At 45.0% G+C, this 13,113-nt stretch overlaps 10 non-coding genes across 10 annotated transcripts; all 10 read right to left on the reverse strand.

Moving 5' to 3' along the window:
• Window positions 1-951: 951 nt before the first annotated feature.
• LOC141225240 (U2 spliceosomal RNA) lies at window positions 952-1,142 on the reverse strand. Its single transcript, XR_012292518.1, has one exon. It is a non-coding gene; the product is annotated as a U2 spliceosomal RNA (small nuclear RNA).
• Window positions 1,143-2,257: 1,115 nt separating this feature from the next.
• LOC141225599 (U2 spliceosomal RNA) lies at window positions 2,258-2,448 on the reverse strand. Its single transcript, XR_012292870.1, has one exon. It is a non-coding gene; the product is annotated as a U2 spliceosomal RNA (small nuclear RNA).
• A 1,115-nt stretch (window positions 2,449-3,563) lies between these two features.
• Window positions 3,564-3,754, reverse strand: LOC141225241 (U2 spliceosomal RNA). Its single transcript, XR_012292519.1, has one exon. It is a non-coding gene; the product is annotated as a U2 spliceosomal RNA (small nuclear RNA).
• Window positions 3,755-4,869: 1,115 nt separating this feature from the next.
• On the reverse strand, window positions 4,870-5,060 carry LOC141225242 (U2 spliceosomal RNA). The gene has a single exon (XR_012292520.1). It is a non-coding gene; the product is annotated as a U2 spliceosomal RNA (small nuclear RNA).
• A 1,115-nt stretch (window positions 5,061-6,175) lies between these two features.
• Window positions 6,176-6,366, reverse strand: LOC141225244 (U2 spliceosomal RNA). Its single transcript, XR_012292522.1, has one exon. It is a non-coding gene; the product is annotated as a U2 spliceosomal RNA (small nuclear RNA).
• Window positions 6,367-7,481: 1,115 nt separating this feature from the next.
• Window positions 7,482-7,672, reverse strand: LOC141225245 (U2 spliceosomal RNA). The gene has a single exon (XR_012292523.1). It is a non-coding gene; the product is annotated as a U2 spliceosomal RNA (small nuclear RNA).
• A 1,115-nt stretch (window positions 7,673-8,787) lies between these two features.
• Window positions 8,788-8,978, reverse strand: LOC141225247 (U2 spliceosomal RNA). Its single transcript, XR_012292524.1, has one exon. It is a non-coding gene; the product is annotated as a U2 spliceosomal RNA (small nuclear RNA).
• A 1,115-nt stretch (window positions 8,979-10,093) lies between these two features.
• LOC141225248 (U2 spliceosomal RNA) lies at window positions 10,094-10,284 on the reverse strand. Its single transcript, XR_012292525.1, has one exon. It is a non-coding gene; the product is annotated as a U2 spliceosomal RNA (small nuclear RNA).
• Window positions 10,285-11,399: 1,115 nt separating this feature from the next.
• LOC141225249 (U2 spliceosomal RNA) lies at window positions 11,400-11,590 on the reverse strand. The gene has a single exon (XR_012292526.1). It is a non-coding gene; the product is annotated as a U2 spliceosomal RNA (small nuclear RNA).
• A 1,115-nt stretch (window positions 11,591-12,705) lies between these two features.
• LOC141225250 (U2 spliceosomal RNA) lies at window positions 12,706-12,896 on the reverse strand. Its single transcript, XR_012292527.1, has one exon. It is a non-coding gene; the product is annotated as a U2 spliceosomal RNA (small nuclear RNA).
• Window positions 12,897-13,113: the final 217 nt, after the last annotated feature.

Below are 13,113 nucleotides of genomic sequence, written 5' to 3' on the forward strand. Positions count from 1 at the left end.
TCTGCATAACTCCACCTCTTTAAACACAGCACCTTCACCCCCTGCTGTTCCCACCCGCCTCAACACCGTTGGAAGGGAGGAGAACCAATTAAGGCGGGGGGTGGGGTGGAACGAGCAGCTGTCTACCCTTAGCAGGAGGGCTCCTGATTACATACCTCTCCTGCTGCTGCTGCTGCTGGCTGTCCAGCAGCAGACTGAAGGTGGCTGCTGCTGTGCACAGGTATATAAAGGCTCAGAGCCTATTATGACACGCGCAGCCAGCGTTCCATTGCCACATTCCATCTACTGCAGGCAGGATACCTGGCTGGCTGAATGTCGCTGAGAAGCTCACAGAGACCGCCATAAGCAACAGTTTAACAGAATGCCACAGACTAATCAACCAAACTTTTTGGGTTGGGTTCTCTTTTATAGTCTGCAGGCATTAAATGAAAGAAGTCAGTGTTCCAGCATAGGGAGACAACGTTTCAGAAAAGGCATTGTAGCAAACCAAAAAAGAAATTTTAAGCGCAGCAGAGTAACCAGCGCACATACCTGTTAGCTCAGGTGAGTTTAAAAGGCTGCTGTTGATAACAAGGGCATTTGCTAAATAGATGGTGTGTGTGCAACAATATACTGAAAGGTCAATTATATTGTGCAGCTTATCTCACCACCTGTAGTTATTTAGGTGAAAGCTCCAAAATGCTTGCCTAATATGTCTGTTTATCCAAAAGGAAGTAAAAAGGGAGAGCTAGAAAGATAGCATTGCATCACATTACACGGCAATGCAATGCACAGTTGCTGAAGTTGAACCAAAATGAGCTTGTAATCTGGCTTCTGCAACTTTGAACATGAAAAATCCAATGAGGAGAAGAAAAGCAAAGCCAAAGAGTCCATCCCAAAATCCGACAAACAAGCAAAATGAACAAAAAACATTGAATTCAATTCTTTCTGATTTTAGAAACTGCATTAAAGAAGGGGTGCACCGGTCCTGGAGATACTGCAATACCAGGTCAATGCGTGGAGTGGACAGAGCAAGCTCTTTTTCCATCTCCCTGTTCTAAAAATCCATTTAATATATGGTCCCCAGATAGGGGACGTATCAGATATTAAACTGATAAGAACAGATACTACACTTGATCTTAGCCAAAAGGCCGAGAAGCGATAACCAGAATTGGTTTCAAACTACGGAGCCACCCAAGGATCCTGAAAAGTTCATTTGTGGAGGTGAGCTCCTGGACTCCCGTTAAGAAGACATGTTGTCAACCTCTAGATCCCTTACATGCCTGCACTTTTCGGCTTGCTGCTGCTGCAATCCACGCGTTTTAGATCTGCATAACTCCACCTCTTTAAACACAGCACCTTCACCCCCTGCTGTTCCCACCCGCCTCAACACCGTTGGAAGGGAGGAGAACCAATTAAGGCGGGGGGTGGGGTGGAACGAGCAGCTGTCTACCCTTAGCAGGAGGGCTCCTGATTACATACCTCTCCTGCTGCTGCTGCTGCTGGCTGTCCAGCAGCAGACTGAAGGTGGCTGCTGCTGTGCACAGGTATATAAAGGCTCAGAGCCTATTATGACACGCGCAGCCAGCGTTCCATTGCCACATTCCATCTACTGCAGGCAGGATACCTGGCTGGCTGAATGTCGCTGAGAAGCTCACAGAGACCGCCATAAGCAACAGTTTAACAGAATGCCACAGACTAATCAACCAAACTTTTTGGGTTGGGTTCTCTTTTATAGTCTGCAGGCATTAAATGAAAGAAGTCAGTGTTCCAGCAGAGGGAGACAACGTTTCAGAAAAGGCATTGTAGCAAACCAAAAAAGAAATTTTAAGCGCAGCAGAGTAACCAGCGCACATACCTGTTAGCTCAGGTGAGTTTAAAAGGCTGCTGTTGATAACAAGGGCATTTGCTAAATAGATGGTGTGTGTGCAACAATATACTGAAAGGTCAATTATATTGTGCAGCTTATCTCACCACCTGTAGTTATTTAGGTGAAAGCTCCAAAATACTTGCCTAATATGTCTGTTTATCCAAAAGGAAGTAAAAAGGGAGAGCTAGAAAGATAGCATTGCATCACATTACATGGCAATGCAATGCACAGTTGCTGAAGTTGAACCAAAATGAGCTTGTAATCTGGCTTCTGCAACTTTGAACATGAAAAATCCAATGAGGAGAAGAAAAGCAAAGCCAAAGAGTCCATCCCAAAATCCGACAAACAAGCAAAATGAACAAAAAACATTGAATTCAATTCTTTCTGATTTTAGAAACTGCATTAAAGAAGGGGTGCACCGGTCCTTGAGATACTGCAATACCAGGTCAATGCGTGGAGTGGACAGAGCAAGCTCTTTTTCCATCTCCCTGTTCTAAAAATCCATTTAATATATGGTCCCCAGATAGGGGACGTATCAGATATTAAACTGATAAGAACAGATACTACACTTGATCTTAGCCAAAAGGCCGAGAAGCGATAACCAGAATTGGTTTCAAACTACGGAGCCACCCAAGGATCCTGAAAAGTCCATTTGTGGAGATGAGCTCCTGGACTCCCGTTAAGAAGACATGTTGTCAACCTCTAGATCCCTTACATGCCTGCACTTTTCGGCTTGCTGCTGCTGCAATCCACGCGTTTTAGAACTGCATAACTCCACCTCTTTAAACACAGCACCTTCACCCCCTGCTGTTCCCACCCGCCTCAACACCGTTGGAAGGGAGGAGAACCAATTAAGGCGGGGGGTGGGGTGGAACGAGCAGCTGTCTACCCTTAGCAGGAGAGCTCCTGATTACATACCTCTCCTGCTGCTGCTGCTGCTGGCTGTCCAGCAGCAGACTGAAGGTGGCTGCTGCTGTGCACAGGTATATAAAGGCTCAGAGCCTATTATGACACGCGCAGCCAGCGTTCCATTGCCACATTCCATCTACTGCAGGCAGGATACCTGGCTGGCTGAATGTCGCTGAGAAGCTCACAGAGACCGCCATAAGCAACAGTTTAACAGAATGCCACAGACTAATCAACCAAACTTTTTGGGTTGGGTTCTCTTTTATAGTCTGCAGGCATTAAATGAAAGAAGTCAGTGTTCCAGCAGAGGGAGACAACGTTTCAGAAAAGGCATTGTAGCAAACCAAAAAAGAAATTTTAAGCGCAGCAGAGTAACCAGCGCACATACCTGTTAGCTCAGGTGAGTTTAAAAGGCTGCTGTTGATAACAAGGGCATTTGCTAAATAGATGGTGTGTGTGCAACAATATACTGAAAGGTCAATTATATTGTGCAGCTTATCTCACCACCTGTAGTTATTTAGGTGAAAGCTCCAAAATGCTTGCCTAATATGTCTGTTTATCCAAAAGGAAGTAAAAAGGGAGAGCTAGAAAGATAGCATTGCATCACATTACATGGCAATGCAATGCACAGTTGCTGAAGTTGAACCAAAATGAGCTTGTAATCTGGCTTCTGCAACTTTGAACATGAAAAATCCAATGAGGAGAAGAAAAGCAAAGCCAAAGAGTCCATCCCAAAATCCGACAAACAAGCAAAATGAACAAAAAACATTGAATTCAATTCTTTCTGATTTTAGAAACTGCATTAAAGAAGGGGTGCACCGGTCCTGGAGATACTGCAATACCAGGTCAATGCGTGGAGTGGACAGAGCAAGCTCTTTTTCCATCTCCCTGTTCTAAAAATCCATTTAATATATGGTCCCCAGATAGGGGACGTATCAGATATTAAACTGATAAGAACAGATACTACACTTGATCTTAGCCAAAAGGCCGAGAAGCGATAACCAGAATTGGTTTCAAACTACGGAGCCACCCAAGGATCCTGAAAAGTCCATTTGTGGAGATGAGCTCCTGGACTCCCGTTAAGAAGACATGTTGTCAACCTCTAGATCCCTTACATGCCTGCACTTTTCGGCTTGCTGCTGCTGCAATCCACGCGTTTTAGATCTGCATAACTCCACCTCTTTAAACACAGCACCTTCACCCCCTGCTGTTCCCACCCGCCTCAACACCGTTGGAAGGGAGGAGAACCAATTAAGGCGGGGGGTGGGGTGGAACGAGCAGCTGTCTACCCTTAGCAGGAGGGCTCCTGATTACATACCTCTCCTGCTGCTGCTGCTGCTGGCTGTCCAGCAGCAGACTGAAGGTGGCTGCTGCTGTGCACAGGTATATAAAGGCTCAGAGCCTATTATGACACGCGCAGCCAGCGTTCCATTGCCACATTCCATCTACTGCAGGCAGGATACCTGGCTGGCTGAATGTCGCTGAGAAGCTCACAGAGACCGCCATAAGCAACAGTTTAACAGAATGCCACAGACTAATCAACCAAACTTTTTGGGTTGGGTTCTCTTTTATAGTCTGCAGGCATTAAATGAAAGAAGTCAGTGTTCCAGCAGAGGGAGACAACGTTTCAGAAAAGGCATTGTAGCAAACCAAAAAAGAAATTTTAAGCGCAGCAGAGTAACCAGCGCACATACCTGTTAGCTCAGGTGAGTTTAAAAGGCTGCTGTTGATAACAAGGGCATTTGCTAAATAGATGGTGTGTGTGCAACAATATACTGAAAGGTCAATTATATTGTGCAGCTTATCTCACCACCTGTAGTTATTTAGGTGAAAGCTCCAAAATGCTTGCCTAATATGTCTGTTTATCCAAAAGGAAGTAAAAAGGGAGAGCTAGAAAGATAGCATTGCATCACATTACATGGCAATGCAATGCACAGTTGCTGAAGTTGAACCAAAATGAGCTTGTAATCTGGCTTCTGCAACTTTGAACATGAAAAATCCAATGAGGAGAAGAAAAGCAAAGCCAAAGAGTCCATCCCAAAATCCGACAAACAAGCAAAATGAACAAAAAACATTGAATTCAATTCTTTCTGATTTTAGAAACTGCATTAAAGAAGGGGTGCACCGGTCCTGGAGATACTGCAATACCAGGTCAATGCGTGGAGTGGACAGAGCAAGCTCTTTTTCCATCTCCCTGTTCTAAAAATCCATTTAATATATGGTCCCCAGATAGGGGACGTATCAGATATTAAACTGATAAGAACAGATACTACACTTGATCTTAGCCAAAAGGCCGAGAAGCGATAACCAGAATTGGTTTCAAACTACGGAGCCACCCAAGGATCCTGAAAAGTCCATTTGTGGAGATGAGCTCCTGGACTCCCGTTAAGAAGACATGTTGTCAACCTCTAGATCCCTTACATGCCTGCACTTTTCGGCTTGCTGCTGCTGCAATCCACGCGTTTTAGATCTGCATAACTCCACCTCTTTAAACACAGCACCTTCACCCCCTGCTGTTCCCACCCGCCTCAACACCGTTGGAAGGGAGGAGAACCAATTAAGGCGGGGGGTGGGGTGGAACGAGCAGCTGTCTACCCTTAGCAGGAGGGCTCCTGATTACATACCTCTCCTGCTGCTGCTGCTGCTGGCTGTCCAGCAGCAGACTGAAGGTGGCTGCTGCTGTGCACAGGTATATAAAGGCTCAGAGCCTATTATGACACGCGCAGCCAGCGTTCCATTGCCACATTCCATCTACTGCAGGCAGGATACCTGGCTGGCTGAATGTCGCTGAGAAGCTCACAGAGACCGCATTAAGCAACAGTTTAACAGAATGCCACAGACTAATCAACCAAACTTTTTGGGTTGGGTTCTCTTTTATAGTCTGCAGGCATTAAATGAAAGAAGTCAGTGTTCCAGCAGAGGGAGACAACGTTTCAGAAAAGGCATTGTAGCAAACCAAAAAAGAAATTTTAAGCGCAGCAGAGTAACCAGCGCACATACCTGTTAGCTCAGGTGAGTTTAAAAGGCTGCTGTTGATAACAAGGGCATTTGCTAAATAGATGGTGTGTGTGCAACAATATACTGAAAGGTCAATTATATTGTGCAGCTTATCTCACCACCTGTAGTTATTTAGGTGAAAGCTCCAAAATGCTTGCCTAATATGTCTGTTTATCCAAAAGGAAGTAAAAAGGGAGAGCTAGAAAGATAGCATTGCATCACATTACATGGCAATGCAATGCACAGTTGCTGAAGTTGAACCAAAATGAGCTTGTAATCTGGCTTCTGCAACTTTGAACATGAAAAATCCAATGAGGAGAAGAAAAGCAAAGCCAAAGAGTCCATCCCAAAATCCGACAAACAAGCAAAATGAACAAAAAACATTGAATTCAATTCTTTCTGATTTTAGAAACTGCATTAAAGAAGGGGTGCACCGGTCCTGGAGATACTGCAATACCAGGTCAATGCGTGGAGTGGACAGAGCAAGCTCTTTTTCCATCTCCCTGTTCTAAAAATCCATTTAATATATGGTCCCCAGATAGGGGACGTATCAGATATTAAACTGATAAGAACAGATACTACACTTGATCTTAGCCAAAAGGCCGAGAAGCGATAACCAGAATTGGTTTCAAACTACGGAGCCACCCAAGGATCCTGAAAAGTCCATTTGTGGAGATGAGCTCCTGGACTCCCGTTAAGAAGACATGTTGTCAACCTCTAGATCCCTTACATGCCTGCACTTTTCGGCTTGCTGCTGCTGCAATCCACGCGTTTTAGATCTGCATAACTCCACCTCTTTAAACACAGCACCTTCACCCCCTGCTGTTCCCACCCGCCTCAACACCGTTGGAAGGGAGGAGAACCAATTAAGGCGGGGGGTGGGGTGGAACGAGCAGCTGTCTACCCTTAGCAGGAGGGCTCCTGATTACATACCTCTCCTGCTGCTGCTGCTGCTGGCTGTCCAGCAGCAGACTGAAGGTGGCTGCTGCTGTGCACAGGTATATAAAGGCTCAGAGCCTATTATGACACGCGCAGCCAGCGTTCCATTGCCACATTCCATCTACTGCAGGCAGTATACCTGGCTGGCTGAATGTCGCTGAGAAGCTCACAGAGACCGCCATAAGCAACAGTTTAACAGAATGCCACAGACTAATCAACCAAACTTTTTGGGTTGGGTTCTCTTTTATAGTCTGCAGGCATTAAATGAAAGAAGTCAGTGTTCCAGCAGAGGGAGACAACGTTTCAGAAAAGGCATTGTAGCAAACCAAAAAAGAAATTTTAAGCGCAGCAGAGTAACCAGCGCACATACCTGTTAGCTCAGGTGAGTTTAAAAGGCTGCTGTTGATAACAAGGGCATTTGCTAAATAGATGGTGTGTGTGCAACAATATACTGAAAGGTCAATTATATTGTGCAGCTTATCTCACCACCTGTAGTTATTTAGGTGAAAGCTCCAAAATGCTTGCCTAATATGTCTGTTTATCCAAAAGGAAGTAAAAAGGGAGAGCTAGAAAGATAGCATTGCATCACATTACATGGCAATGCAATGCACAGTTGCTGAAGTTGAACCAAAATGAGCTTGTAATCTGGCTTCTGCAACTTTGAACATGAAAAATCCAATGAGGAGAAGAAAAGCAAAGCCAAAGAGTCCATCCCAAAATCCGACAAACAAGCAAAATGAACAAAAAACATTGAATTCAATTCTTTCTGATTTTAGAAACTGCATTAAAGAAGGGGTGCACCGGTCCTGGAGATACTGCAATACCAGGTCAATGCGTGGAGTGGACAGAGCAAGCTCTTTTTCCATCTCCCTGTTCTAAAAATCCATTTAATATATGGTCCCCAGATAGGGGACGTATCAGATATTAAACTGATAAGAACAGATACTACACTTGATCTTAGCCAAAAGGCCGAGAAGCGATAACCAGAATTGGTTTCAAACTACGGAGCCACCCAAGGATCCTGAAAAGTCCATTTGTGGAGATGAGCTCCTGGACTCCCGTTAAGAAGACATGTTGTCAACCTCTAGATCCCTTACATGCCTGCACTTTTCGGCTTGCTGCTGCTGCAATCCACGCGTTTTAGATCTGCATAACTCCACCTCTTTAAACACAGCACCTTCACCCCCTGCTGTTCCCACCCGCCTCAACACCGTTGGAAGGGAGGAGAACCAATTAAGGCGGGGGGTGGGGTGGAACGAGCAGCTGTCTACCCTTAGCAGGAGGGCTCCTGATTACATACCTCTCATGCTGCTGCTGCTGCTGGCTGTCCAGCAGCAGACTGAAGGTGGCTGCTGCTGTGCACAGGTATATAAAGGCTCAGAGCCTATTATGACACGCGCAGCCAGCGTTCCATTGCCACATTCCATCTACTGCAGGCAGGATACCTGGCTGGCTGAATGTCGCTGAGAAGCTCACAGAGACCGCATTAAGCAACAGTTTAACAGAATGCCACAGACTAATCAACCAAACTTTTTGGGTTGGGTTCTCTTTTATAGTCTGCAGGCATTAAATGAAAGAAGTCAGTGTTCCAGCAGAGGGAGACAACGTTTCAGAAAAGGCATTGTAGCAAACCAAAAAAGAAATTTTAAGCACAGCAGAGTAACCAGCGCACATACCTGTTAGCTCAGGTGAGTTTAAAAGGCTGCTGTTGATAACAAGGGCATTTGCTAAATAGATGGTGTGTGTGCAACAATATACTGAAAGGTCAATTATATTGTGCAGCTTATCTCACCACCTGTAGTTATTTAGGTGAAAGCTCCAAAATGCTTGCCTAATATGTCTGTTTATCCAAAAGGAAGTAAAAAGGGAGAGCTAGAAAGATAGCATTGCATCACATTACATGGCAATGCAATGCACAGTTGCTGAAGTTGAACCAAAATGAGCTTGTAATCTGGCTTCTGCAACTTTGAACATGAAAAATCCAATGAGGAGAAGAAAAGCAAAGCCAAAGAGTCCATCCCAAAATCCGACAAACAAGCAAAATGAACAAAAAACATTGAATTCAATTCTTTCTGATTTTAGAAACTGCATTAAAGAAGGGGTGCACCGGTCCTGGAGATACTGCAATACCAGGTCAATGCGTGGAGTGGACAGAGCAAGCTCTTTTTCCATCTCCCTGTTCTAAAAATCCATTTAATATATGGTCCCCAGATAGGGGACGTATCAGATATTAAACTGATAAGAACAGATACTACACTTGATCTTAGCCAAAAGGCCGAGAAGCGATAACCAGAATTGGTTTCAAACTACGGAGCCACCCAAGGATCCTGAAAAGTTCATTTGTGGAGATGAGCTCCTGGACTCCCGTTAAGAAGACATGTTGTCAACCTCTAGATCCCTTACATGCCTGCACTTTTCGGCTTGCTGCTGCTGCAATCCACGCGTTTTAGATCTGCATAACTCCACCTCTTTAAACACAGCACCTTCACCCCCTGCTGTTCCCACCCGCCTCAACACCGTTGGAAGGGAGGAGAACCAATTAAGGCGGGGGGTGGGGTGGAACGAGCAGCTGTCTACCCTTAGCAGGAGGGCTCCTGATTACATACCTCTCCTGCTGCTGCTGCTGCTGGCTGTCCAGCAGCAGACTGAAGGTGGCTGCTGCTGTGCACAGGTATATAAAGGCTCAGAGCCTATTATGACACGCGCAGCCAGCGTTCCATTGCCACATTCCATCTACTGCAGGCAGGATACCTGGCTGGCTGAATGTCGCTGAGAAGCTCACAGAGACCGCCATAAGCAACAGTTTAACAGAATGCCACAGACTAATCAACCAAACTTTTTGGGTTGGGTTCTCTTTTATAGTCTGCAGGCATTAAATGAAAGAAGTCAGTGTTCCAGCAGAGGGAGACAACGTTTCAGAAAAGGCATTGTAGCAAACCAAAAAAGAAATTTTAAGCGCAGCAGAGTAACCAGCGCACATACCTGTTAGCTCAGGTGAGTTTAAAAGGCTGCTGTTGATAACAAGGGCATTTGCTAAATAGATGGTGTGTGTGCAACAATATACTGAAAGGTCAATTATATTGTGCAGCTTATCTCACCACCTGTAGTTATTTAGGTGAAAGCTCCAAAATGCTTGCCTAATATGTCTGTTTATCCAAAAGGAAGTAAAAAGGGAGAGCTAGAAAGATAGCATTGCATCACATTACATGGCAATGCAATGCACAGTTGCTGAAGTTGAACCAAAATGAGCTTGTAATCTGGCTTCTGCAACTTTGAACATGAAAAATCCAATGAGGAGAAGAAAAGCAAAGCCAAAGAGTCCATCCCAAAATCCGACAAACAAGCAAAATGAACAAAAAACATTGAATTCAATTCTTTCTGATTTTAGAAACTGCATTAAAGAAGGGGTGCACCGGTCCTGGAGATACTGCAATACCAGGTCAATGCGTGGAGTGGACAGAGCAAGCTCTTTTTCCATCTCCCTGTTCTAAAAATCCATTTAATATATGGTCCCCAGATAGGGGACGTATCAGATATTAAACTGATAAGAACAGATACTACACTTGATCTTAGCCAAAAGGCCGAGAAGCGATAACCAGAATTGGTTTCAAACTACGGAGCCACCCAAGGATCCTGAAAAGTCCATTTGTGGAGATGAGCTCCTGGACTCCCGTTAAGAAGACATGTTGTCAACCTCTAGATCCCTTACATGCCTGCACTTTTCGGCTTGCTGCTGCTGCAATCCACGCGTTTTAGATCTGCATAACTCCACCTCTTTAAACACAGCACCTTCACCCCCTGCTGTTCCCACCCGCCTCAACACCGTTGGAAGGGAGGAGAACCAATTAAGGCGGGGGGTGGGGTGGAACGAGCAGCTGTCTACCCTTAGCAGGAGGGCTCCTGATTACATACCTCTCCTGCTGCTGCTGCTGCTGGCTGTCCAGCAGCAGACTGAAGGTGGCTGCTGCTGTGCACAGGTATATAAAGGCTCAGAGCCTATTATGACACGCGCAGCCAGCGTTCCATTGCCACATTCCATCTACTGCAGGCAGGATACCTGGCTGGCTGAATGTCGCTGAGAAGCTCACAGAGACCGCCATAAGCAACAGTTTAACAGAATGCCACAGACTAATCAACCAAACTTTTTGGGTTGGGTTCTCTTTTATAGTCTGCAGGCATTAAATGAAAGAAGTCAGTGTTCCAGCAGAGGGAGACAAAGTTTCAGAAAAGGCATTGTAGCAAACCAAAAAAGAAATTTTAAGCGCAGCAGAGTAACCAGCGCACATACCTGTTAGCTCAGGTGAGTTTAAAAGGCTGCTGTTGATAACAAGGGCATTTGCTAAATAGATGGTGTGTGTGCAACAATATACTGAAAGGTCAATTATATTGTGCAGCTTATCTCACCACCTGTAGTTATTTAGGTGAAAGCTCCAAAATGCTTGCCTAATATGTCTGTTTATCCAAAAGGAAGTAAAAAGGGAGAGCTAGAAAGATAGCATTGCATCACATTACATGGCAATGCAATGCACAGTTGCTGAAGTTGAACCAAAATGAGCTTGTAATCTGGCTTCTGCAACTTTGAACATGAAAAATCCAATGAGGAGAAGAAAAGCAAAGCCAAAGAGTCCATCCCAAAATCCGACAAACAAGCAAAATGAACAAAAAACATTGAATTCAATTCTTTCTGATTTTAGAAACTGCATTAAAGAAGGGGTGCACCGGTCCTGGAGATACTGCAATACCAGGTCAATGCGTGGAGTGGACAGAGCAAGCTCTTTTTCCATCTCCCTGTTCTAAAAATCCATTTAATATATGGTCCCCAGATAGGGGACGTATCAGATATTAAACTGATAAGAACAGATACTACACTTGATCTTAGCCAAAAGGCCGAGAAGCGATAACCAGAATTGGTTTCAAACTACGGAGCCACCCAAGGATCCTGAAAAGTCCATTTGTGGAGATGAGCTCCTGGACTCCCGTTAAGAAGACATGTTGTCAACCTCTAGATCCCTTACATGCCTGCACTTTTCGGCTTGCTGCTGCTGCAATCCACGCGTTTTAGATCTGCATAACTCCACCTCTTTAAACACAGCACCTTCACCCCCTGCTGTTCCCACCCGCCTCAACACCGTTGGAAGGGAGGAGAACCAATTAAGGCGGGGGGTGGGGTGGAACGAGCAGCTGTCTACCCTTAGCAGGAGGGCTCCTGATTACATACCTCTCCTGCTGCTGCTGCTGCTGGCTGTCCAGCAGCAGACTGAAGGTGGCTGCTGCTGTGCACAGGTATATAAAGGCTCAGAGCCTATTATGACACGCGCAGCCAGCGTTCCATTGCCACATTCCATCTACTGCAGGCAGGATACCTGGCTGGCTGAATGTCGCTGAGAAGCTCACAGAGACCGCCATAAGCAACAGTTTAACAGAATGCCACAGACTAATCAACCAAACTTTTTGGGTTGGGTTCTCTTTTATAGTCTGCAGGCATTAAATGAAAGAAGTCAGTGTTCCAGCAGAGGGAGACAACGTTTCAGAAAAGGCATTGTAGCAAACCAAAAAAGAAATTTTAAGCGCAGCAGAGTAACCAGCGCACATACCTGTTAGCTCAGGTGAGTTTAAAAGGCTGCTGTTGATAACAAGGGCATTTGCTAAATAGATGGTGTGTGTGCAACAATATACTGAAAGGTCAATTATATTGTGCAGCTTATCTCACCACCTGTAGTTATTTAGGTGAAAGCTCCAAAATGCTTGCCTAATATGTCTGTTTATCCAAAAGGAAGTAAAAAGGGAGAGCTAGAAAGATAGCATTGCATCACATTACATGGCAATGCAATGCACAGTTGCTGAAGTTGAACCAAAATGAGCTTGTAATCTGGCTTCTGCAACTTTGAACATGAAAAATCCAATGAGGAGAAGAAAAGCAAAGCCAAAGAGTCCATCCCAAAATCCGACAAACAAGCAAAATGAACAAAAAACATTGAATTCAATTCTTTCTGATTTTAGAAACTGCATTAAAGAAGGGGTGCACCGGTCCTGGAGATACTGCAATACCAGGTCAATGCGTGGAGTGGACAGAGCAAGCTCTTTTTCCATCTCCCTGTTCTAAAAATCCATTTAATATATGGTCCCCAGATAGGGGACGTATCAGATATTAAACTGATAAGAACAGATACTACACTTGATCTTAGCCAAAAGGCCGAGAAGCGATAACCAGAATTGGTTTCAAACTACGGAGCCACCCAAGGATCCTGAAAAGTCCATTTGTGGAGATGAGCTCCTGGACTCCCGTTAAGAAGACATGTTGTCAACCTCTAGATCCCTTACATGCCTGCACTTTTCGGCTTGCTGCTGCTGCAATCCACGCGTTTTAGATCTGCATAACTCCACCTCTTTAAACACAGCACCTTCACCCCCTGCTGTTCCCA

The sequence above is a fragment of the Phyllobates terribilis genome, unplaced genomic scaffold (assembly GCF_046119375.1).
Source record: "Phyllobates terribilis strain yellow unplaced genomic scaffold, ASM4611937v1 Scaffold_404__1_contigs__length_1715579, whole genome shotgun sequence".
In the NCBI taxonomy this organism is placed as follows: domain Eukaryota; kingdom Metazoa; phylum Chordata; class Amphibia; order Anura; family Dendrobatidae; genus Phyllobates; species Phyllobates terribilis.